The sequence below is a fragment of the Felis catus genome, chromosome D2 (genome assembly GCF_018350175.1).
Source record: "Felis catus isolate Fca126 chromosome D2, F.catus_Fca126_mat1.0, whole genome shotgun sequence".
Taxonomy (NCBI): domain Eukaryota; kingdom Metazoa; phylum Chordata; class Mammalia; order Carnivora; family Felidae; genus Felis; species Felis catus.
In genome coordinates this window covers 64,782,871-64,807,334 of record NC_058378.1, presented here as the reverse complement: position 1 = coordinate 64,807,334, position 24,464 = coordinate 64,782,871, and the positions used below count along the sequence as shown (strand labels likewise).

General features: G+C 39.7%; 1 protein-coding gene and 1 long non-coding RNA gene across 7 annotated transcripts in view; one reads left to right on the top strand and one right to left on the bottom strand.

The window, feature by feature from the left end:
* SORCS1 (sortilin related VPS10 domain containing receptor 1) overlaps positions 1-24,464 on the top strand; it is a 507,743-nt gene that overhangs the window by 223,284 nt on the left and 259,995 nt on the right. The window contains exon 1 of one of the 6 annotated variants that reach the window (XM_045040655.1): positions 20,939-20,989. The exons of the other annotated variants lie outside the window; for them this stretch is intronic. The gene's annotated coding sequence lies outside the window, so the exon portion shown is untranslated. Of the gene's footprint in view, positions 1-20,938; positions 20,990-24,464 lie in introns of those variants that run through there. 6 annotated transcript variants of the gene reach the window in all.
* On the bottom strand, positions 10,167-20,826 carry LOC123380904. Its single transcript, XR_006587295.1, has 3 exons — positions 20,756-20,826; positions 14,017-14,063; positions 10,167-11,847 (listed from the first exon to the last, which is right to left on the bottom strand). It is a non-coding gene; the product is annotated as an uncharacterized LOC123380904 (long non-coding RNA).

Sequence of the window (24,464 nt, the reverse complement as noted above, 5' to 3'; positions counted from 1 at the left end):
CTTACAGGATTTTGCTACTTTAAACACATTGATTGCACTTCATTCCTACTTCTCTCCATGCTCTGTAGGTGCAGCCTTACTTTCTGGCCATGGTTAACCTAAAGCAGTGGTCCCTGAGGAGTCTTCCTAAGGAACTTTTAATGTAAATGGATGCCAAAGCCCCTGCGTCCACCAAGAGATTCTAATTAAATTGGTCTGGGCTGGCACTCAGACCAGTACTTTAAAAAATTTTCCCCATACAATTTATAAGGTGCAACTGAGATTGAGAACCACTGTCCTAGAAAAATGTGCAAAGCCCAGGAGTTCTTGGATTGGCAGAGAAATGCAAAGAGCTTTACTATGACTGCAGATACTGACAGTGCTTTTGGGGTCAGGTCTTCCATCCTTGGGGACCATGCTACCTGATACTGAGGTCAGGATCCTGACTTCCTGATATGGATGTCCTGAAGTTAATCTGTAGAGAATTGGGCCGAGACTTTGTGACTTTAAAAAAAAATGTCAAGAGAAGAAAAAGCAAAAAGGACATATGTAGGTTTTGTTCTCATTACTGGGCTCCAAGGGTGATGTCAATAATCGGTTACCGCAGTAGGGAATCCCAATGTGCTACTGGCTGGGATTGTAGTCATTTGTGGAATCCCGAGTGACACATCAACCAGGTAGCTTATGGATAAAAGAAGCTCTCTTTTCTTTGAAAGCCACCTTGTTGCTTTTCAAAACTAATCTACAGACATCATCAATAACAACAAAAAGTTCTTGGATATCAACTGAAAACACCATGTACTTGCCCAGTGCTTTACAGTTTATAAAACCCTTTCACATACATTTTCTCCCTTAACCTTTACAAGAGATCTGTGAACGGACCAAATGAAGCAAGTGGGGTTCAGAGAGTTTAAATGATTTATCCAAGCGCACACAATAGGCATAGACCAAACAATATTGGGGTGCAGTAATCAAGCTGCTTCCAAATGCAGACACTTATCATAGTCGGGACGTGGATAGACATATTTAAGATGTTAGTCATTGCTACTTATTTTATGAATAGTAGTCAGTGATCAACAGCACATCGGACCTATGATGTAATGGTTGTTATCTTAGATCAGGCTAAGAAAAATAGTTGAGTTAATTGAAAGAAGAAAAAAGTGGAGTGAAGGATAGCACATGTGGTGGTCCAGCGATTAGGTAGAATCGTGGTGGCACATGAATGACCCTGGATTGGGCAATGCTGCTCCAGTCATGCCTTCTTTTTTTTTTTTTTTCAACGTTTATTTATTTTTGGTACAGAGAGAGACAGAGCATGAACGGGCGAGGGGCAGAGAGAGAGGGAGACACAGAATTGGAAACAGGCTCCAGGCTCTGAGCCATCAGCCCAGAGCCCGACGTGGGGCTCGAACTCACAGACCGCGAGATCGTGACCTGGCTGAAGTCGGACGCTTAACCGACTGCGCCACCCAGGCGCCCCCAGTCATGCCTTCTTTACATGCGTATGTATGTTCTAGCAGATACTAATCATTGGAAAGGTTAAGCACAGAAAAACCGTGCAGTTAAAAAAACAACTTACTATAGCTTCCTCTGCCTTCCAACAGGAGAGAGTTGTCGTATCTGACGTCCTTGGTAGTAATACATCCCCACCCTCTATGCTCCGTGCAGTTACTGTTAGGACGAGTTAGGAAGTAAAGTCGTGCATGGCCCTCTGTCTAGGGCAAACACTAAAAAGGGTTTACTCTGTGCCAGGCACGTGATGAGCACCTTTCCTGGGTCATCATTTCATGTGTGCCTCACGCAACCCCCATGGCTCAGTATCATATTCTTTGATGTCCTTTTGTATTATCTCCTTAGCTGCATTTTATATGTAAAGAGACTGTGGCACAGAGTTGTGTAGTAGCCTACCCCAGTTTCACACTGTAGAAAACCAGACTCCTGGCATCCAGAGCCCAGTCCTCAACGTCATCCCTACACCTCCACCAGTTGCAGACTTTGCATATGTAAAGGAGAGCAGGGTCAGATCTATGTTTGCAGGTAGAGGCCACAGAGAACAGAATTGTTCTGCACTATATATTTAGCAAAGCTGTTTTACTTTGTTAAAGCAGAATGGTTTGGCTAGGAAAAAAAATGCCAGTAAGTAGTTATGAGTGAAAATTGCTAAAAAGTTTTTAAAGTCATTTTTCCTGCCATGATATGCAATTTGGTTTCCTCCCCATTGTGCTGAGCTCTGGAGACTTAACTCCCTGCAAATCAGCAATCATACCGTAGTGATACCTGCACATGTATTGTGTGGAGATGTGTATGTATATATATATATATATATATATATATATATATATATATATATATACACACACATACATATGTATGTGTGTGTGGAGAGATAACAAGCAAAGGGGACTGGATTTCACAGATAAGAGGGAAAGGAATGTCCACTGGAGGTAATAAGTGAGAGAGATAGAGAAACCAATTGAGAATTGGAAGTAATTTTGAAAATTAAATATTTCGAGGATGCATGAAAATCCCAGGAAGGATGTGTGGTAAAGGGATTAAACTATTAACCTGGATAGAACAGCACACCCTCCCCCCCACCCCCATTTATACAGTAGCACGTAGTTGGTAGAAAAGGCATATCTATGTGTTCTTGGCAGAGGTGAAGTAGGGACATGGGCATGTGGATTTCAGAGTTGATATGATGCCATGGTCTGGGAGCAAAGAATCCCCCTCTCTGTATGTACATGTGTGAGTCTGCACTTCTCTATTTCAATTTCTATTCCTGAGTATATTTTCTTTCTCCCGCTCATGCCACACTTTATATTCTCCTACTCTCTACCTATAGCCACTTTGCAGGGAAAAGATGATGACTTATGACCAAAGGAAATACATTCTTTTCACCTCAGTGAAGTCAGCAAGGGTCCTCAGCACGAGAGCTATGGATTGAGAGCAAGCAAGGCAGCCATGCAGCCAGCATAAAATTGAATGCAGCCCTCAAAGTCTGTGTGGTCTGTGGATTTTCAAATGGTTGTGCCAGAGCCTTCTTCCCAAACACCAAGGGGGCCAGGATCCTACACTCTAGGAGGAGAGGGAATGGAGAGGGCAAGATACTGCTTGCGTAGTGGATGTTGGATGATTGGGTGAGGTGCGCCTCTCAGGGAAAAGCTGACCTGGAAGTCAGGCATGTATTTCGTCCAAAGCATCTGAGGGAACAAGGAAAACAGGAAGGGTACAAGTACCATGAAGGCAAATAACGGAGTGCATGGAATGTTTAAAGTTGGTTGGAGGGGCAGGAATTAGGTGGTGGAGCCTATAGATTCCTAGTGCAGATTTTAATGGTTTCCACAGATGCAGATCAGGATAATTCTTGAAATCATAAATGAACAACCCAGGACTGACTAGAAGAAGCAGAATAGTGCAGTCTACCTACCTAGGATGGCTTCTAGTGCCACACAGGGAGCAATTCTATTGCAAGGTCCCTCCAGTGTTCGGGGTGTGCTGTCTATAAGGACTAGTGGGCCCATGGGAAAGGGTAGACAGTGTATCCTACTGAAGATGCATCCAGCTTGTCCCTTGGGGGTAGCAAACTTAACTACACAGGGAAATTCTTCAGCTGTACAGCTAAAACAGAGAAGTAGTCCTCCTATCAGCCATGCCAGTCCAGGGAAAGGACAAAATTGATCATTGGAATAAAAGAGGATCAATGCTAAGAGTTCCTGGAAGCCTTTAGTGTTGATAAGCAAGTGACATCAGCTTCAGGTTTAGCATCTAAATTCTGTGTAATTGTGTGTTCATGAACTTCTTAGTACTACTTGGTGGTAAAAACACCTATCCTAAACATTAAACATTTCTTGGGGACTTAGGACAAGGAGTACTAACATATGCCCAGAGGTCATAAGCTCTATTGCCTGACAATGATGACGGGGGTGCAGATACTTGGGTGTAATGGTGTATAAGCTGCAGTGCCAGGTTCAAGGGTTGGGGAAAGAGACGTATAAATCATGATTGCTGACCCTCTAGGCAGACTTCTGCCCAGAGAAAAAGGTTGAATAAGAATTTAAGGCTACATATTTTGAGTCAGATTATGGATACATTCCACACTCAGAGGAATGACAGTGGTCTCTGGCTGTTCATTAAGCTTTCCTAGGACATTTGGACATGACTGTACTTGCATGGATAGGTATAGGTAGCATCTTTTTTTTTTATCTTATTCATAGATACGCCTATTTTATTTTTGTTATCAAAATGGAAATACTCTGATTACTTTTCTGATTGCCAGAGTAACATTGACTCTTTAAATATTAGAAACAATTAAAATATGTAAAATCTACCAAAATCCCAGTATCCTGGGATAAAAACTTTGATATTTGTGTATGCGTGCTTCTTTATTTCTGTATGGGTAGGCACAAATAGGGGGCTAGCTTAATCATAGCACATTTGACCTATATCCTTTATTCTTTCCTCATATTAGTATGTATTAAGCATATTTTCATGTCAGTAAATATAAATCTACCTCTTTATTTTAATAAGGGACGATACTCACTTATTGAATATATAAAACTGTGTGCCAGTGCACCCATTATCAGACATGAGGTTCTTTCTAATGTGCTACTATTATTTGTAATACTGGGATAGAATCCTTTGACCTAGCAATTTCACTGCTAGGAAAGAAGCCAGAAATCCTGTAAAGAGTCACACGAAATGATGTACATAGTTACTCTTCAAAACAGTTGCACTGAACATACACCTACCTGCAAGTTATTTAAGTGCTTGTCTCCCACATACATTTGGCAGAAATGGGTATTATCGTTCTTTTTCAATTTTTGTCATTCAGCTAGCTTGGAAAGAAGGTGTGGTGAAATAGCATTTTGGGGGGTCTGTATGACCTTTATAGTGTCTGGAGATTGATTCTTTTATATTATGGCAAGTTGGTCAGTTGGCACATCCCTCAGTCACGTACTCAGTCCCTTCCCCAGGGCACTACAGCTGAACTTCCCACACTCTATTAATTTAAAGATGCTTTGGGATCCAAGCAGAATGTCAATTTCTGTACTCTGGCCTCAGCTTTGTATTTAAAGTAGACTCACCTGTTATTACAACATATAGTTGTTGAACCTAAATGCTTCCCCAAAGGAGAGAGAGGTGTTGATATGAGACAGAAGAGATTGGGTTATAACAGGAAAGAAATTGACTTAGTTATAACCTCAGAGACCATACAAATAGTTTATAGTAAATTATGGGAGGTTACTAATAATAAATTGTGAGAGTGTTTTAAAGCATTCTGGGACTTCCTAACCCTCAAATTCTGTGTTTGCACAGTTGATAGTAGAGTTGGCTGCATTCCATATAAGTCATTCTTCTGACACAGCCATAAATATACCCACATACACACATGTATGCACACGTGAACCAGTGCTTGTATTATAGGCAAAGAAAGTGAGATCAGGGAAGTAGCATAATTTGATGAAAAGTCAGACAGCAGATTATCGGAAAACCAGAGTCCTAAGTCCTAGCTTGTTTGCAGATTCATTCTCTAACATTTTGGAGTGAAATTATATATATATTTTAAAATCACTCACAAAATAGCCTAACTCTGGAGCCTTCACTGAGGAAGAGGGAGATATGGAAGAATGACTAATAGTTCATTAACTTTTAATAATCTTGCCCCATATAAATCACAGGGATGAAAAGTACAGCATAGGGGGGGCGCCTGGGTGGCGCAGTCGGTTAAGCGTCCGACTTCAGCCAGGTCACGATCTCGCAGTCTGTGAGTTCGAGCCCCGCGTCGGGCTCTGGGCTGATGGCTCAGAGCCTGGAGCCTGTTTCCAATTCTGTGTCTCCCTCTCTCTCTGCCCCTCGCCCGTTCATGCTCTGTCTCTCTCTCTGTCCCAAAAATAAATAAACGTTGAAAAAAAATATCACCTTAAAAAAAAAAAAAAAGAAAAGAAAAGTACAGCATAGGGAATATAGTCTATAATAATGCAATAATATTGCATAGTGACAATGGTAACTACACTTATGGTCAGCATTTCATAATGCTGGCAATTGTCATATCACTATGTTGTATACCTGAAAACAATAAGACATTGTATATCAAATATGCTACAATTAAATATATTTTTTTCAAATTTTTCTTTATTGCATTTAGTAATATCAATTTTCTTAGAAATGTATTAATTTGACCTAGATTTTCAAATATATCAACATTGTATGAATAGAGGAATGTATATATTCTTTAAACACTGCATTTACCTTTTTCTTCTCCAGTTTTATCAGTTTACTTTTCTATTAGTGAATTTACCAGATTCACATATTAATGCTTAATATTCATATACTAATTTTGCTTCCCTAAGAAGCAACTCCTGGATTTATTGAGAAATTTTAATATATTTTTTCTCTTCTCTATGTCATCCTTTCCCACCTTTATTTTTATGGTTTCCTTCCCCCTGCTTTTGTTTGTAAAGATTATGGTTATTTTTTACCTTCTTAAATTTAATAATCACTTTTTTGGCCTTCATTTTAACTACTTAATTATTAAAGTGTTTGAAATGAAGCATTTATTTTAGATGCACAGTGGAGTTGTGGTATATCCCATGTTTTGATAATAGTGTTTGCATTTTCATTATTTTCTAATTAGTCTGTAATCGTAGTTTTCATTTCTTCTTTCACTCCATACCTCTCTTTGGAGAGTGTTTTTGGTTTCTTAGTATAACATTACTCTTACTTAAAAAAAATTGTTTAATAATCTAATTTTACTTCTTGAAGTTAGCAAATTATGTAGCACAGTATAGAAGTCACAGATCCCAATGTTCCTCTTTATTTTACACCAGATGTCTACATACAAGTTGGCCAATAGGAGTCCACTCAGTTGGACCCATCTGTAAGATAATTCGGTAGGCTTTTTTCACATTTGACATAGTTAAGCTGTAATTTTATGTTTCCACTTCTACGGCTGTGTACCTTTCCATGATTTTATGGGTTTGTCCACAGAAGGGGAGGGAGATAGCGATGCCACTAATAGTTCTATTAAAAACAGTTAATGATCTATTTCAAGTCTCAGTGTTAGCACCCAGGGTGCTTGACTTCCACTCTCCTCTCAAGCCCTGGGCTGTGATTTGTCTTATCACCAAACTCCTGTGGTCCTTAGATGCCTTCCTCTCTGGTACTTCTTGCTTCTCCTCTTTCTGGGGCTGAACCTTTGAATATGGACCTCCTTTTCTCCATTAGAAACTAAGCTCTTAGAAGACATTCTTATGTGTTCTTTTATATGTCTTAATATAGACATGGGCATATACTACACACATAATAAACTCTGAATAAAGTTTTTTTAAATAAATCTTGAGACCGATTTTATATTTTAAAATTGATGTAAATTACTTGATTTGGCAAATTTCAGCACATTTCATGGCCGCCTATGAGACTGGTGGGGAAAGGCAGAGCTGTAAGTATACATTTACTATATGGCATATTTCCCTGGTGTTGACTATTGATAATATTCCAAGGAGGAATTTACAGGAGCTGGATGATATCCATGATTCCAGTAGTAAATATGTGAACTTTGGCAATGTCAGTTCACTTCTCTCTGCTTCATCCACAAGCAAAAAGAAGCTATGTTTTCCTAGAGCTAAGACTCCTGATTCCTAAACTCTGAGTTAGGGCTGGAGAAAGAAAGGTGATTTTTCTAAGGTATTACAAAGCAAACAATGGCAGTGATGCAAAACCCATCACTAGTCTTGGAGAAATCATAGTCAACAGGCAAATAAAACCATCTAGTCCTTTGCATACAATGGATGTAAATTATAAGATTTGTATATAGCTACAGTCCAGTCCCTAAGACAAAACCCAAACAAATGAGGAAAGGAAACCTTTTCCCAAGCTGAGGCATCTCACAGTAAGTAGGATTTGATTTCTTTGCCCCACTGGGAATGTTGTTATTAGTATAATTTAAAGGTAATTAAAAATACATTTGGTTTAGTTGTTACTTTCTCTTCAAAGTCTTCATTCTTTCTTGTCTCTGAGAAAGTCCTGCTGCGTCAGTTTGATCTTCCAAAATAAACAATGTTTGTTAACTTACAGATATTTTAGGAAAAAGCGTTAAAAGATGATGGTGTGGGAAATCACCACAGATCCAAGTCAAAACAGAATTGTCTTGCATTGTTTTTTTTTTTTTTTAATTTTCTAACAGTTATTCTGCTTCAACTCTTGGAAATGACAAGAAGCAATTGGCACTCACGATGAACCTCTTTTTTTCTCAATTCACGAAGACAGTTTATTATCAGATGCATGGCCTTGGCTTTGCTGCTTTTTATGCTTGTCAGTTGTTGCCCTAATTAAATTGCAGAAACAAAAGCTTTCATAAGGGTCCATGAGCCCTTAGAATTAGCACATGCCCATTAACCACAAGACTCTCCAATGATGGATGTTAGGACTGAAAACATTAAAACGGAAGGGGAGGCATGCACCACCAAATCTGGAGGATAAATTAGACAAAGGGAACACTGTGTAAATGATTTTATTTCACCTGCTAGTACTTGTTCTTGATTCAATGCCTGATATGCCCTGTCCTACAGGAATAACCATCCGTAGAGTCACTTTCCCGGTAGAGCCAATCTAGATTTCAAAATAACTTCACATAAATATAAATATTATGCATCTGTATTGCAGGAAGTTTGGAAATTTCATAAGTGTTGATAAGAAAATAGGTCACCCATAATTCCATTACCGATTCTAATAATTATGAACGACTTGATGTTTTTCTTCCTATTTTTCTAGGTTTATTAACATTAAAAAAGTAAGCTCATACCATATATAAAATTATGAACCTTTTAATGTCTTTTTAAGCATTATACATTAATTTCCATGGCATGTTGTAGCTTTTAAAAGCTAAAATTTTAATGTTTATTTTAAGTATCCTAACATATGGTTGAATAGTTATTTTTTTTCTCTCAGTTGGCTTTTAGGTGATTTTTAATTGGCTATTATAAATCATAATGTGGTGATTTGGGGGACATATTTTGTTGTATACATGGGTGTGAGTTATATCCTTAAGGTAAATCTGTAGGAGGGAAATATTAAATTAAAGGTTATGGAATATTTTTAAAATTACTGGGTCCAATTTCAAGGTCTATATTAAGGCTTCTATTACAAAATGCCAAATTAATTTTCAAATATGTTCTCCCAGTTTACACTTCCACTGACATTATACCAAGTGCCTATTTTACTAAAGTTATACAAGCATTGCACATTATCTTATTTTAATCTCTACTTATTTTTGTAATAGGATAGTAAAATCTCCTTTTCAAAACTTTGTGTATCTTTGATTGTTTAGGAAGTTGAACATATAAATGTGTTCTCTTCCTTGTCTTAATGCTGTAGATAAATTCGTATCTCTTCTATAGTTTTCTACCTAGTCTGGTTTTCATTAAAAAAGAAAATAGTAGGGGCGCCTGGGTGGCGCAGTCGGTTAAGCGTCCGACTTCAGCCAGGTCACGATCTCGCGGCCCGTGAGTTCGAGCCCCGCGTCGGGCTCTGGGCTGATGGCTCAGAGCCTGGAGCCTGTTTCCGATTCTGTGTCTCCCTCTGTCTCTGCCCCTCCCCCGTTCATGCTCTGTCTCTCTCTGTCCCAAAAATAAATAAAAAAAAACGTTGAAAAAAAAAGAAAACAGTAGATTTGTGTACTACATTTGTACACTGTGTGTACTGTATTGAGCTGTTTTCTAGTTATTGTGGAAGAATCTCTTGTATCCTGGGTGATCATCGTGATGGCAACACTGTTTCTAAGGCTGTAGAGTAATCTCTGTGTTTGGTCCTAATATTCTCTTAGGGAGGGAGTTTAGCATGCAACTTCATAGGAACTTTCTCTAGAGAGCAGCCTTTGGATAGAGAGGCACCATCAGCAACTGATATGTGAGCTTCTAAAGTAAGGATGCTAGAAGGGCTAATGGACAAACAAAGCTGGTGGGGGAAAAACCCATGAAGTCCTATAGGTAGATTGTCCCTTCAATTACATGCTGTAAACTTAATGGAAGATTAAACTCTCTACACCTCAGTTTCCTCGTGTATGTAATAAAGATGATTATTTCTTCGTACTTCATAGAGTTATATGACTTCTTAAACTTAAAAAAAAATAGTATTGGATACTGTCTTAGCCGAGTTCCCCCAGAAACACATTCAGATAGTAGGATTCTGGTACAAGATATTCATTGTGAGACAATCCCTGGACACCAAATTTGGACAATGGAGACAGGTATAGGAAGGGAAGGGTACAATGTAAGCAAACATTACCAAATCAATCAACACTGTGGGTAACTGGAGCTTAATCTCACTGGGGACATCTAGGAGTCACTGTAGAATGGCCACCCCTGAGGCATCGTGTACAAGGGATGAGGGTTTTAGATTATTTTTATGCCAACTTTTATCAGTGTTTGTTTGGAGGCTGCCACAGGGGGTGTTCATTCCCTGGCACCTCCTGGAGGGCGGGAACCCCCGAAACCCTAGAAAAGCCACAGGCAGTTGGAAGTAGGGTTATGAATACATTATGGCAGTGAGGCCAAGGACGTATGGGTAGAGAATTGGCAGCTATGTCAGTACCAGAGAGACTACAGATCCCTGGACAGTCGGTACCTGAGCACTGCTGTGATCCTCACGCCCTACCTCAAACACAAGCAATGTCGCATCTGATTTCAGTTCTAGTCAACAAGTATTGTTGCCAGACACTGTGAAAGCCACTGGGGATAGAATGACTAAGACATAGATTCTGGACTCAAGCAGCTCTGGACTCAATCCTGTTTTTGTACACAGTGGGGGTAAGCCAACGGTGTGATAAATGCATGCCACTTCACATGCCAAAATCAGGGATTGATGTAGATTTCTGAGAGAGACAACCGTGAGAACTCACAAGGAGAAGTCACATCTATGTAGTGTGTGGTTTGGAGGGTGGTTTGGTAGAGGTGACCTTTGAGCTTCCTTTTGAGGTATGAGCAGGTAATAATAGCCTTTCAAGGAAGGATGAGATGGATACAGGGAGAAAATCTATATAATGTAATGAGTAAAATCATGGGATGATGAAATAAGATGGTTTAGCCAAGGATTTACCAGTACTTCCATATTCCTGGAAGGAAGGGCTCATTTGGCCAAGTGGTAGTTGTGGAGTCTTGAGAGCCACACCAGTGGCAGGCGACAGAGAACCTGGTGAAGAAAGTAGTGATGACATTTTGAAAGTCTTGGGGAGTCATGGAAAAACTTTGCACAGAAAGCGTTTTGAGTGCTATTTAGAAGAGAGTCTGTACAAACATGACTCTGGAAACAAGGAGACCAGTTTAGGGGCAACTGTAGAAAGTTTAGCCAAACAGTAGTAAGCCCTAGTGGCAGAATAGAGTTAAGTGATGGTAACGAGGTGAAATCGAAAGAATGTGAGCGCTGAGTCATGTGTAGAATTATTGAATCACTGCATTGTACACTTGAAACTAATGAAACACTGCATATTAACTATACTGGAATTAACCTTAACAACAACCACAAAAAAGGACATGAGATAGGTTATGGGGGTTGAGGAGCCAGATGAGTGAGATGGAGCAGGTCTGTATGGTTTTCAGGATTTCTGACTAGGCCACTGACTGCATGTTTGTGTCGCTCATCAAGCGGATGTTGGAGACAGAATGGAAATTTAGCGGGTGGAGGACACGATGATGTGATGAGGCAGGGTGTTGCTTTCTTTCTTTGGTGTCCGTCATTTCCCCCTCCTTCTTCCCCATTAATGTCTAGTTGAATCATCAGTCTTGATGGAGCAGATTCCACTTTTCTTGCCAAACCCATGTCGTGAAATCCTCAGGACTCAATGGGGAATCCATATGGGGAACTTCATGGCTGCCTCTTTGGTTCATGTGAAAGTGAGAGCAAATGAGTTGAATTAGGGTGGGTTTTTACCTACTACAGAAAAAAAAAATGATGTAACCCTGGTTTCTCATCCCAGCAGCCCTCCCACCTACCAGTAGGACTTCGGAATGGTTCCCTCACTACCTGGAGAGGTTGTTGTGAGAAATGAATGACATAGGAAGTAAAGAATATGCTTAGTAAAACCTTAATGACCATGTAAAAATGTAATTAATCCATAAAATAAGGGAAATCAATTCAGTTAAAACAAAGCTCTACTCTGACAAGAATAGGCGAGACCATGCAGTAGGTCCCTTACCTTTGAACTGGGGACAGAATATAAATAATCGTCCTTTAAGGTTTGTGGGAAAAGGTGATAATAAAGACAAAGGCAGAAATGGGTGGCTTAGAACAGGGGAAGAAGCCATCAAAATGGTAAATAAAATCAGGAGCTTTTTCCTAGGGGAAACATAAGGAGGGGAAAACAAAGAGATTAAGATGAATGATGTAATCAGGCTGGCAGCCCTACCCGTCTTTCACTCCCCCACAAGTCTGGCCCTGGCTCCTGTCAGACACACCACCCACACCTTCTCAGCAGTATCGCCTGGATCTGCACCCTGAGAGCCATCTCTGCCTCCCCCCCCCAAAAAAAAATAAAACCCTCATCTTTTGATTAGTGACAGTGGCCATTTGTTTGACACTGGAATTGCGGCTTCCTGGGCCACGTGGCTTTTTGGAATGGCTGACATGGTTGTTCTTTCATGAATAATCAGAGGAGGAGGATTATGAATGTGGGTGGCTCACTAGCTCCTAATCTACCTATAAAACTTTCCGCATGGAAAGTCCAACAGAAGAACAGAAATCTTGCTGAAGAAGTTGGTTGTCAGACGTCTAATTAGATGGGCGGATGATTAGCAGGCTCAGTGCTGTAGGTGAGCTTATTTTAATAGTGTTTGGGACATCAGTGGGCAGAACTGCAGCTGATCAGCATGAACTGAAAGAAATCTGAGGAGCAAAATAACAAGACTGGAAGTGGGAACATGGGGACATTTTCAAAACCTTGCCTTAAAAGAATCAAAGGGAGGAGAGGCTTTCACAGGGCTCTCGTAGCTTGTTGAGATGTCAGTGAGGGCATTGCTCGTTTGAAGTTATTTGTGCAAATAACATTGTCAGGTGGTGTTTTCTATTTGCAAGCAGTGGGAATCAGCTCTGGCTAATTAATTGAAGTGGAGGTTACTTGCAGGAAAACTGGTGCTCACAGAAGCAGTAGGAGTGATGCCCCAGCTTAGGAATTGACGGTGGCCAGACCTGCACCAAAGGTCTGACAAAAAGGGACTTCAGTACCATCAGGTCAGGATGCTGATAGGAAATGTCCAAATGCAATGGTTTCTTCCATTCTTATGTTTCTCACTTAAAGTTCAAAATCCTGGGCTAGCCTGTCACCCTGGCTAAGCTTTGGCTACAGGATCACCCTGTGGTTCTACATAGTGGAAGGAAAAGGATTCGAACCCCTTTGAATTCTACACAGAGAAGACACCTGCTTTTAACCTTCCCACCCAACCTTCTTCTCAGTGATGGAGAGGTAATCCCCCATAAGGGAATTTGGATGTTAGGAAGGAAAAATGGATTTTGAGTCACACACGTACGTGCTCGTACACACATACACACACAACGGCAAGTTTCCAGTGTGGAAATTTGTGCCTCAAGTGGTTTCAGTTTAAAAGCTGGAGTAGGGGCGCCTGGGTGGCACAGTCGGTTGAGCATCCGACTTCAGCCAGGTCACGATCTCGCGGTCCGGGAGTTCGAGCCCCGCGTCAAGCTCTGGGCTGATGGCTCAGAGCCTGGAGCTTGTTTCCGATTCTGTGTCTCCCTCTCTCTCTGCCCCTCCCCCGTTCGTGCTCTGTCTCTCTCTGTCCCAAAAATAAATAAACGTTAAAAGCTGGAGTAGTGGGGCACCTGGGTGGCTCGGTCAATTAAGCATCCAGTTCTTGATTTCGGCTCAGGTTATGATCTTGTGGTTTGTGAGTTCGATCCCTGTGTCGGGCTCCATGCTAACAACACTCCCTCTCTCTCTCCCTCTCTCCCTAGTCCCTACCCCTGTTCATGCTCTCTCTCTCCCTCAAAATAAATAAGGAAAAAATATAAAAAGCTTAAGTAGATCAAGTTTACCTGGGGATCCCTGTCAGGAAGGCTCCGAGCTGATACCTGGATTATATCTGTAAGGAGAAAAGATAATAAGTTGGAATATTGGAAAAAAAAAAAAGACTTGAGGCACCTGGGTGGCTCAGTCGGTTAAGCCAGGTCATGATCTCACAATTTGTGGGTTCAAGCCCCGCATCAGGCTCTCTGCTGTCAGCACATACCCCACTTCAAATCCTCTGTCCCCATCTCTCTCTGCCCGTCCCATCCTCTTGTTCTCTCTCTCTTTCCAAAATAAATAAACGTTAAAAAAAAGAGACTCATGTAATCCTCTTAATAGCTGTATGAAACATATTCTCAGATTATCCCCATTCTGTGGATTGAGAAACTGAGATTTGTGGAAAACAACTTGCCCAAGATTTTACTAAGAGTGTTTCTGAATCCAGCTAGAGCTCTTGGCTCTTCTGCTAGATTTTGGGATTCTTCATAATGTCAATAATGTGATGAAATAGCAGGTCACTTCTTGTTTTACCTGTCTAGAAAGCTTTGTTTTGCTGGTTTTATGCATCCAAACTCATGAGCAACTACTTTGCTTGGTGGAAAAGTCAGATTGACAGCTCCATCAACCCCTTCCTTCCTTCCTTCCTTCCTTCCTTCCTTCCTTCCTTCCTTCCTTCCTTGCTCCCTCCCTCCCTTCCTTCCTTCCTTCCTTCCTTCCTGGGTTTCCCAGGTTTATTCCACACGATCTTTTTTATCCCACCTCAGAGGTCTCCAGCATTGCTGCTGTCATTCTCATTATTTGTCTAAGCCCAATCCTTTAAGGACCTGGCCTGAGATCACCACATCTTACTTAACAGGGATGGTCTCTCCAGCCCATGTAATTGCTTTAGACTTGTATGAACAGGGATTGGAAGTTGTGGCTTAAATGGCTTTTTACACAGACCATATAACTTCAGCCTTCTTGCCTCACGTTCACCACAAAAGACTTCCTGTTCTCTCTCTCTCTCCCTCTCCCTCTCTCCGTCCCTCTCTCTCTCTCTCTCCCTTTCTCTCCCTCTCTCCTCCCTCCCCCCTCTACACACACATGCACACACACACACACACACACACACACACACACACACACACCATTAACTCGCTGCATGCTGACAGATTTTCCCAGTTTGCTGTTCATTAAGTTATATTAACTGTGGAAATAAAATATGTCACATGATCAAATGCTATTAGATAAAAATGAATTTGCCACCTGCTGCTTCACCCCTGCCCCTCTGGAAAATAAAAGGAATTGGATTTGCTGAGAAATCCCCCGACTTGTATTTTTTTTTTCTCTTTAAGAAGCTCCATATGTCAGGGACAGAGCCACAGCTGTAGTTAGTCGTTGAAAAGTCCATCTCTGTTAATAATGAAGAACTTCTATGCAAATAAAAAGCCCCATTTTATAAGATAAACTTCCTGTTTACTTGCAAACTCATGTTTTATATCAGAACTGATGATGTATTCAACCTCATGCTGCTGGCCAAAAGAGCTGGGAGATAATTACCCATTTTGGAAGAGTGTGAAGTGTTGAATAAAAACATTCAGTTTGTCTTTTGAGCTGAACACTCCCTTTACCCTTCTTTCTCCTCTTCTTTCCCACCTACTTTTTTTTTCTTCATCTGTGACTCTTTTAGAGGGGGAAAAATGACACTTCCTGACCCTTTCTACTATTTTTTCTACTTATTTTTCCCTAGACTAGATACAGCATATGATGACAGCATCTTTTATTTTTTTTTTTTAGTATATATTTATTTTGAGGGACAGAGTGTGAGAAGGGGAGGGGCAGAGAGAGAGGTAGAGAGAGAGAATCCCAAGCAGGCTCTGAGCTGTCAGCACAGAGCCTGAAGTGGGGTTTGATCCCACAAACTGTGAGATTGTGACCTGAGCCAAGATCAAGATTAGGACTTTTAACCGGCCGAGCGACCCGGCCAGGGCAATTAAATGCCCCAACAGCATTTTTTAATTTGAAGGCTATTTAGGGATATTCATAAATTTGGGTGTGTAAGATCATATTCCATTAATTTATTTCACTCATTAATTAATTGTACACATTCCATAAATAATGCAGTATGGGTCAGGCACTATGCCAGGTGCAGATCACATACTAATGATCACAGGTACATGTGGCTCTTGCACATGGCCTTTGCATGGCGTTTTTAAGCTAACAGGAAAGAAAAAAAAAGGTTAGTAGCTTTAAATGAAGGTATCGTGATAAAATCTGAGCTAAAGTTGATATGTATAGATCAAAAGAGGTGTTCCTCATTTATTTTGTTGACTTATAATTTTTATAGAGTATTCATTGAATGTGATCATATTTGGTAACTGATGACAAAACTCTGTCCTTGGATGAGGGTAGGAGAATGACAATTGATAAATTTTTGAAATGGATCTTGTTTCTGTTTTCCTGTGGTTTTATTGAGGGAGATTTGCAAACTATACAAAAAGACATTATTTTTCATTTGAAACCTGGAGTTTAGTATATAATATATGGGGTTTTAATTATCGAAAGCTCTTTAGAATGTTAGAACTGCACACTGTGAACCCTAGAATAATAGGAATTATTCTTACTTATATTTACATCTTACCTGAAGGAAAACTCTGGAGAGTCTGTGGAATAATTGGAGTATATGTATAAATGAATGAATAAATATATGGCTGCAACTTAGGCTCTGATAAAGTCCTAACATCTGTACCTACAACCTTTATCATCAGGTTTAAAGGCTTTGAACTGAGAGGGCACTTTGGTAAATGTTGGCGTGGAATGGTCACCTGTGCTAGGCGTTCTATAGAGCAGAAGAATGACACAGACCCTAGGTTTTCCCAGCTATGGTGTGATTGAGGACATTGTCTAGGATAAACAGCCACATCTGTTTAAAATAAGTCAGACTCTGACTTAGAATAATATACTGTTTTTGAATCAGACAAATAGTCTAAGTTGCGATCCTACTTGAACTGTTGCTTAACTCTAGGGTCACCAAGGAGTATCGATAAGTTGACAGGTACCCTGGTTGATTTGACCACAGGGGAAATCTTGGTGCATTTCATTCAATTTCACATCTGCAGATTAGCCTACTAGCAAACCCATATAGGGCACAAAATGCCAAGAGACTTTGCCCATGGATATAGAGAAGGATTTGTGTCAAGTATATTCAGGGTCACGTGTAAATATAGTCTGACATTGAATGTTAAATTTGGAGCAAATTGATCAGAATTAAGGCAGTGTTGATGCATACCAAATTGGGCAAGCTATGGTGGAAGGAATAGTCTATCTGCTGCCCAAAAAGAAATGACATCACAATGCATCTCTTAAGTAAGTTAAGCATGGGAGATTGTCAAATAAAACTAGATGACTTTTAATTCTCCTTTATGTGTTTAAAAAAATAATGGATGGATGGATGGATTGGTTTAGCTGAAACCTTAAATTAAGACAAAAGTCTATGATGTAGTTCTTTTTTCTCTGTTTAAATCTTTTCTGTGTAATTGTCGAAGAGGAAATCATATTCAGTTTAAAGATCTAAATTGAAACATAGGATTACTTTAGTATATTGATACGGATCAAGGGAACTGTAAACTTAAATCTGTTCACTCATTCATGTATTTGGCACCTACTGTACACAGGCATTATTGTTCATTGTGATCACTCTGCTAACTTGTTTATTTCTCATCCAAAAATACTTTTTTCTTTAAGTTTCTAAGGGCCACTGGTTAATAGCACAATTTACCAGGTGCACTGTGTAAAAACAGCTTCTTACCCCCTCCAGACCAATCATCAGCTTGATTAATTAATTTAATCAAACACTCCAGTGTGACAGTTCATCCTAATTAGCTAATAATATTCTATTTCTCAGCACTCTTGGGACCTAGATATTTTTGTTTTGTAAAATAACACAGTCACCATATTGCCTTGCTATTCCTGAAGGCCTGGGGGCTACCCAAATGTGGGATAAGTTTAGAAAATGTTTTCCACTGAGAGTGAGTCAGAGAGGAAAATGCATCATAAATAATACTAAAAGAATAATCTTTGAATCTGGAACACATGCTAAGTGCTGGCCTTTCTGCTGGAGCAGTCATAGTTTCTATGACCTGGTATCGATGCTCTCAACTCTGTTCCATAGGACAATTTATTCAGTCTGTGTTGAGACATGGGCCCATGATTCTACTTTCAGCATAGTTGTCCAGGGGAAAACACACACAGAAACACACACAACTAGATAGATAGATAGATAGATAGATAGATAGATAGATAGATAGATAGATAGAGATATATCTCTATCTAGAAATATCTATATAGATAGATATATCTATATATCTCTATCTATCTATCTAGTTGTGTGTGTGTTTCTGTGTGTGTTTTCTGTGTGTGTTAGATAGATATATCTATCTATATCTATCTATATACATATACATACGTATACATACATATACATATACATACCTATACATACGTATACATATACATACGTATACATACGTATATATATGTATGTATATATATCTATCTATATGTATGTATATATGTATATGCATGTATATAGAGAGATATAGATAGATAGATAGATAGATAGATAGATAGATAGATAGATAGATCACAAATGGCGCCAGTAGCTGGCATTCTACTTAGGTTCATAGTGTTGGTAACTACCATAACTAGGCTTTTCCCACCATAAACCAAGAGGGGATTTTGTTAATTTCACAGCCACTGCTGAGTTAAGAATTGAGAAAAGTCCCTTACTGTTTCTGTTCAACATTCTTCCCTTGTAACCCACTGATTTATTTGATCATTGCCTGTTCCTTTGTCTGCCTTATATGCCATTTACAAAAGTTTTCCCCATCACTAATGCCTCTTAGGGCTGATTTTACATACTCATCACCAGCGATCACATTTTAATTACATGGGCCTTTGTTTTGTTTTCTCCTTTTTAATAAGGCTCCACTGAGGAGATCTTCCCCTTTCTGGGTCTAATCAGGTTGTCAGATCAATTAAGGTAATTGACAGCAGGTTTATCACATTCCTTAATCAGGAGTGTAGCCATTTTATTAGAGGAGAACAATCCCTAGATGATTTAGAGATAGAAAAAAAGGTTCAATCTGTATAAATAGAGGGAAAGAGACAACCTGAAATGTCAGAGTTCTGAATGAGAGAGGAAGATCAGACAGAAATATAGTAGAGGGTTTTCAGAGCCAGACCCCATCAAAAAATAATGCAGTGGTCCCCAGAAGTGAGTGTGCTTCAGAATCACTGGAGTGATGGTTTAAAAATTAGATTGTTGCTGATAAAGAAATGTATGAAATGAACACATTGTTCATCTTAAGCCTACACAATGTTATATGTCAATTATTTTGAAATAAAACAGAATGGAAAAAAAAATGTTTCACACATAGCTACTTAAGTAGATATTTGGGAGAGCCTAGAAATCTGTAGTTTTACAAAACATTCCCCCAGATGAGTCATCCCAGAAGGTGGTCCTGTGCACAGGGCACTTTGAGAAACATTAAAGATATCGGAAGATGGCGGCCTAGTATCAAGCTAGGTCAAAGGCAGTGCTTTTTACACTTTACTGTGTGCACAAATCACCTGTGTGCTCTCTCCCATTGGGCATAAGTGTGCTGTGAGACTCGTGCTCTTCTAGTAAGCTCCAGGGAGGGATGCTATTGCTCCTGGGCAGTGGAATGCACTTGGGGTGCATTGGACCCTGTTCTTTTTTTTCTTGGTTTCCTCAGTGCAGAAGGCAAGTTGACAGGGCCAGGGGCCAGGTTGTCTTCCCATTAGAGCTACTAAAAGTCATGAGGTAAGGAGGTGAGGCTTTCTGCCAATGTCTGGGTTGCGGACGGCACCAGCGAATGGGGCTTAGCCTCAGGATGCCTCAGCCTGTCACAGTAACATCTTGACTTCCTCTAACATGCTCTGAAGCTGTAGGAGGATTATATCTAATCTCTAAATACATAACACAAAGACAGGAATTTTTGTTTTGTCTTTAAAAAAAAAAATGTACCTCCCAGTGAAAGAGTTTATTGGAATGACCTTAATGTTAGGCAAGTCATTATTCTCCCACATAGGCCTCTCCCTAAAAACGGCACCTTGTAATTTTTAATTCTTTCAGATTTCCCAGACGCCTTCACATCTGTGGTTAATTAATTTATCAAACATGAGTTCTCTTCTGTTGCTCCAGTGCCAGACATGATGCCTGGAGCAAGACCTAGAACTGGGTTCCTCTACCCTTAAGCTTATAATCTAATTGAGATAAGATATAATTCAGTGGTTTGTATCACTGGCTGTGTTTTTATTTTGTATGCAAATAGGACATTCAGTCCAGTGGAGAATAGATTAGTTCAATCTGAAATCATCACTCAAGTGACACTTTAATTGGTCATGGAATGAAAACCTATGAGGCCAACAAAACAAAATATTGCTCCCCTCAGTTTAAGTAATGTAACCAAGGCTAACGGATTCCCTGGAATAAACACGTAAGTCTGTTTTAAACAGGTTATTTCCCCCATGTTGCTTCTGGCCTCCATATTTTGACTTTCTTTCAGTGCTGTTTCTACAGAGAGAGAGAGAGAGAGAGAGAGAGAGAGAGAGAGAGAGAGAGATGGGGGGGCTCTAACCTCCCATACCTTCTAATAGTCGACTAGGCCATGGTGAGCTTGATTTTATTAGAAGACCTAAGACTTTACCTATTTTTTGACCAATAACATATTATTCTTTCCATCCTTTCCATAAAATATGTACTACCTCAGACCAGCTTCTGAAGAATGGAAAAGTGCTCATGTTCCCTGTGTTCTCCTTTAAGAATGCAAAGAACATTCTCAGATTCGATTTCACTTATCTTTGTGACACCACGGAAGGTGGGGATGAGCCAACCCTCTCCCCATTTATAGTTAATCAAACAAAGGCCTGAGGAGCTGAGGATTTGCTTCAAGTCATCCAGTAGGTCTGTGATAGAGGAAACGACACAAGCCTATCTTGGTGAGCACATAGTTGTTAGTTTTTTCTGCATAGCTCTTCTGTCTTCGGGTAGAGTGTTTCTGTCTGCAAGAGAAAGAACATGGAAATACAAGGTGTGTAATAAATTACCCACACATTAGGAAACAATGCATTTGTAATGAAAATTATAGTCACTTAAACATTACAGAGCATAACTTAAGAAAGTAAATCTCTAATGAACAAAGGGAAAAAAAAAAGGAAAGAGACAAACCAAAAACCACTCTCAACCATAGAGAACAAGCTGATGGCTACCAGCGGGGAAGTGTGGGGATGGATGAAATAAGTGAGGGGAATTCAGAGCACACTTATCTTAATGAGCACCGAGTTATATATGGAATTGTTGAATCACTATATTGTACACCTGAAAAAAATAACACTGTAGGTTAAGTACACTGGAATTAAAATAAAAAAAAAAAGACAATCACAAAAAGAAATACTGCACAATTTCGCTTGTGTGACCTGTCTAAAGTAGTCAAACTGATGGAAGCAGAAAGTAGAATGTTGGCTTCCAGGGCCTAGAGGGAGGGAGAAATGGAGGGGGTGGGGGGTATTGTTTAATGGATATGGAGGTTCAATCTGACAAGATGAAAAAGTTCTGGAAATCTGTTGCACAGCAGTGTGAGTATACTATTGAACTGTACTTAAAAATGGTCAAGACAGTAAATTTTAGGTTATGTGTTTTTTTTTTAACATGTTAAAAAAGAAAGTAAACCTCTATAGTGATCATTACTAGATCATCTTGTATGTATGTATGTATTTATTTATTTATTTATTTTAGATTGTGTGTCATGTGGGCAAATTTTATAAGCTAATTATTTGTCCCACATAGTAAGAGTTATCACTTATTTGAAAGCCTACTATGTGCTAAGTGCTTCACATCTGATTCTTTATTTTTTTTTTTATATTTTTGAGAGGGTGGGGAGAGAGAGAGAGAGTGTGTGCACGCACACACGAGCAGAGGAGGGGCAGAGAGAGAGGGAGACACAGAATCTGAAGAGGGCTCTAGGTTCTGATCTGTCAGCATAGACCCTGACGTGCAGCTCGAACTCACAAACTGCCAGATCATGACCTGAGCCAAAGTTGGATACTTAACCGATTGAGCCGCTCAGGCACCCCCACATCTGCTTCTTATTTGGGAGGTTTTATTTAAATTTGGAGTCTCATGACTGTGCCACAGTAATAACATTTTAAATTTTCCAATAACCCTTTAATCTATCTAAGATTACTGCATGTCAGGTGTGATTTTGCCACTTTGATCTCTCTATTGTTTTTAACCCAGAATAGTATAAAAATGGTTATATAAATAATTCCTGAAGAAAATAGTGATGTTATCCTGAAATAGTGTAAATTAACACATTTCTGACTTTATTTTCATTTTACCTTGTCAACGGTTCCATAGTTTTATTTATTTAATTGTTTTGGATTTATTGAAATGTTATAATCATGATCAATTATTAATCAATATTGATATTAAAATGATTAACATGAATATTGTCTTGTGTGACTGATATTGGTATTTCACTGATGTTTATGAATATATTTGTAATACCTGTTGTAACTGATATTTCTACCTTATTTCAGAGGACTTTGACTGTTGGTTCTATGCAGACAACTCTGTTTTCAAGGTCCTAAGCCTCTGCTATGTTCTGGGTCATCCCTTTCTAAACATTCTGCATTTAGAGGCACCTGGGTGGCTCAGTCAGTTAAGCATCTGACTTCGGCTCAGGTCATGATCTTGCAGTTCATGGGTTTGAGCCCCATGTCGGGCTCTGTGCTGACAGCTCAGAGCCTAAAGCCCACTTAAGATTCTGTGTTTCCATCTCTCTCCCTGCCCCTCCTCCACTTCTCAAAAATAAACATTAAAAAATAATAAGCAAGTATTCTGTGTTTGGTGACTGGCATAGCCCTGGACACATGATACTTAATTAAAAAAAACTGTTTTCTTTTTTTTTATGTTTATTTATTTGCAGAGAGACAGAGGCAGCGTTAGAGGCAGAGAGAGACTCCCAAGAAGGCTCCACGCTGTCAGCACAGAGCCAGACACGGGGTCCAAGCTCACAAAACTGTCAGATCATGACTTGAGCCAAAACCAAGAGTCAGACAGTTACCCGACTGAGCCACCCAGGTGCCCCACTAACCACTGGCTTTTGGATGCAGCTGCAAAAAGCTGGCTTTTAGCTGCAGCTACTGCAGCTCTAGCATTGCTCATATCCTCGTATTGTCTACTAAAACTGAGCTCCCAACGTCACACTTTGAGAGCAGGTGTTTCCACGTATACCTGTCTGTGCTTTCGGGCATTAGAGGTTCTAGGTTCCAGAAAGGGAATGGATCTGACACATAATCTTTTTGTATGCTTGGAAGTCAGTACATTTAGTTTACTTCTAATGAATGATACCTGCAGAGCAGCTACTCAGGATCTTTAATAACATCCATCCTTCTTTCATGCCCAGGCTGGTAAGGTTGAGTTGCAATGAGCTGAACAGATCGATAGTAATCACAGGGTGCTTGGAAAAGACAGCCTCCTCTATAATCTTGGGACAGCTTAGTTAGTGTTGCCACTCAACACAAGATGAGTGTGTGTGTGTGCGTGTGTGTGTGTTTGTGTGTATGTGTGTGTATAATAGTTGATTTTAAGTATTTCTAAGAACAAAACAACAGCAACAATTCATGGTTCCTACTGCCTTTTCTTCTTTATCAGAACATAAGCGTGTAAACAGCACAGCGAGCATCCCTGCTGCTGCTGCTCGGAGACTGTCTTGTACTTTTCCCCCAGAGTGGTGCTCAGAGACACCCTTATTAGTTTCTCATCTTTGCTAGAACAATGGATGCAGTCTTTTCCTAAGACCTGCCAAGTCTCAGTCCTTTGCTGCTGACCTCATGGGCAAAAATCATCTTTAGATGTTCGGCCATGAGTCCTTTCCCTTAGAATAAAATTAGGAACCATTTAATAATTAAGGGCCAAAAAGTAGAGAAACCAGGACGTGCAGTCCTATTTGATCTGAGATTGACCTGAGGAAAGTGAAAAAAGGATTATTTTTTCTTTCTCTCTTTTTCTCCAAGTTCTCTCTCTTTAAAATTTTTTTATTATATTTTTAATAAAATAATTGACATATCATGTAAAAATCAGAAAGCATAGAGAACCAAAAGGGGGAAAAATGATGTGATCACTGTAGCACTGCCTATCTGTGTCTGTCTAAATTGTCTGTTTATGATATCCTGCCAGTTCCATCAAGCTTTCCCAGAAATCCAAAACAAAAATTTTCTACTGTCCAAAGCACTGTCTTCAGCCTAACACGAGGACCATAATTTTACCAAACCATGTCCCTAATGATGGCTACATCTTAGTTTCCAGTTGTTCATGTACTTTTGTATCCTCAGTGGGATTTGTAAGCTGTAGTGAGCTTAAAACCTCCCATGCTTCTTTCCTCAATAATAGACGTTTAAGTGCTTGTAGCAT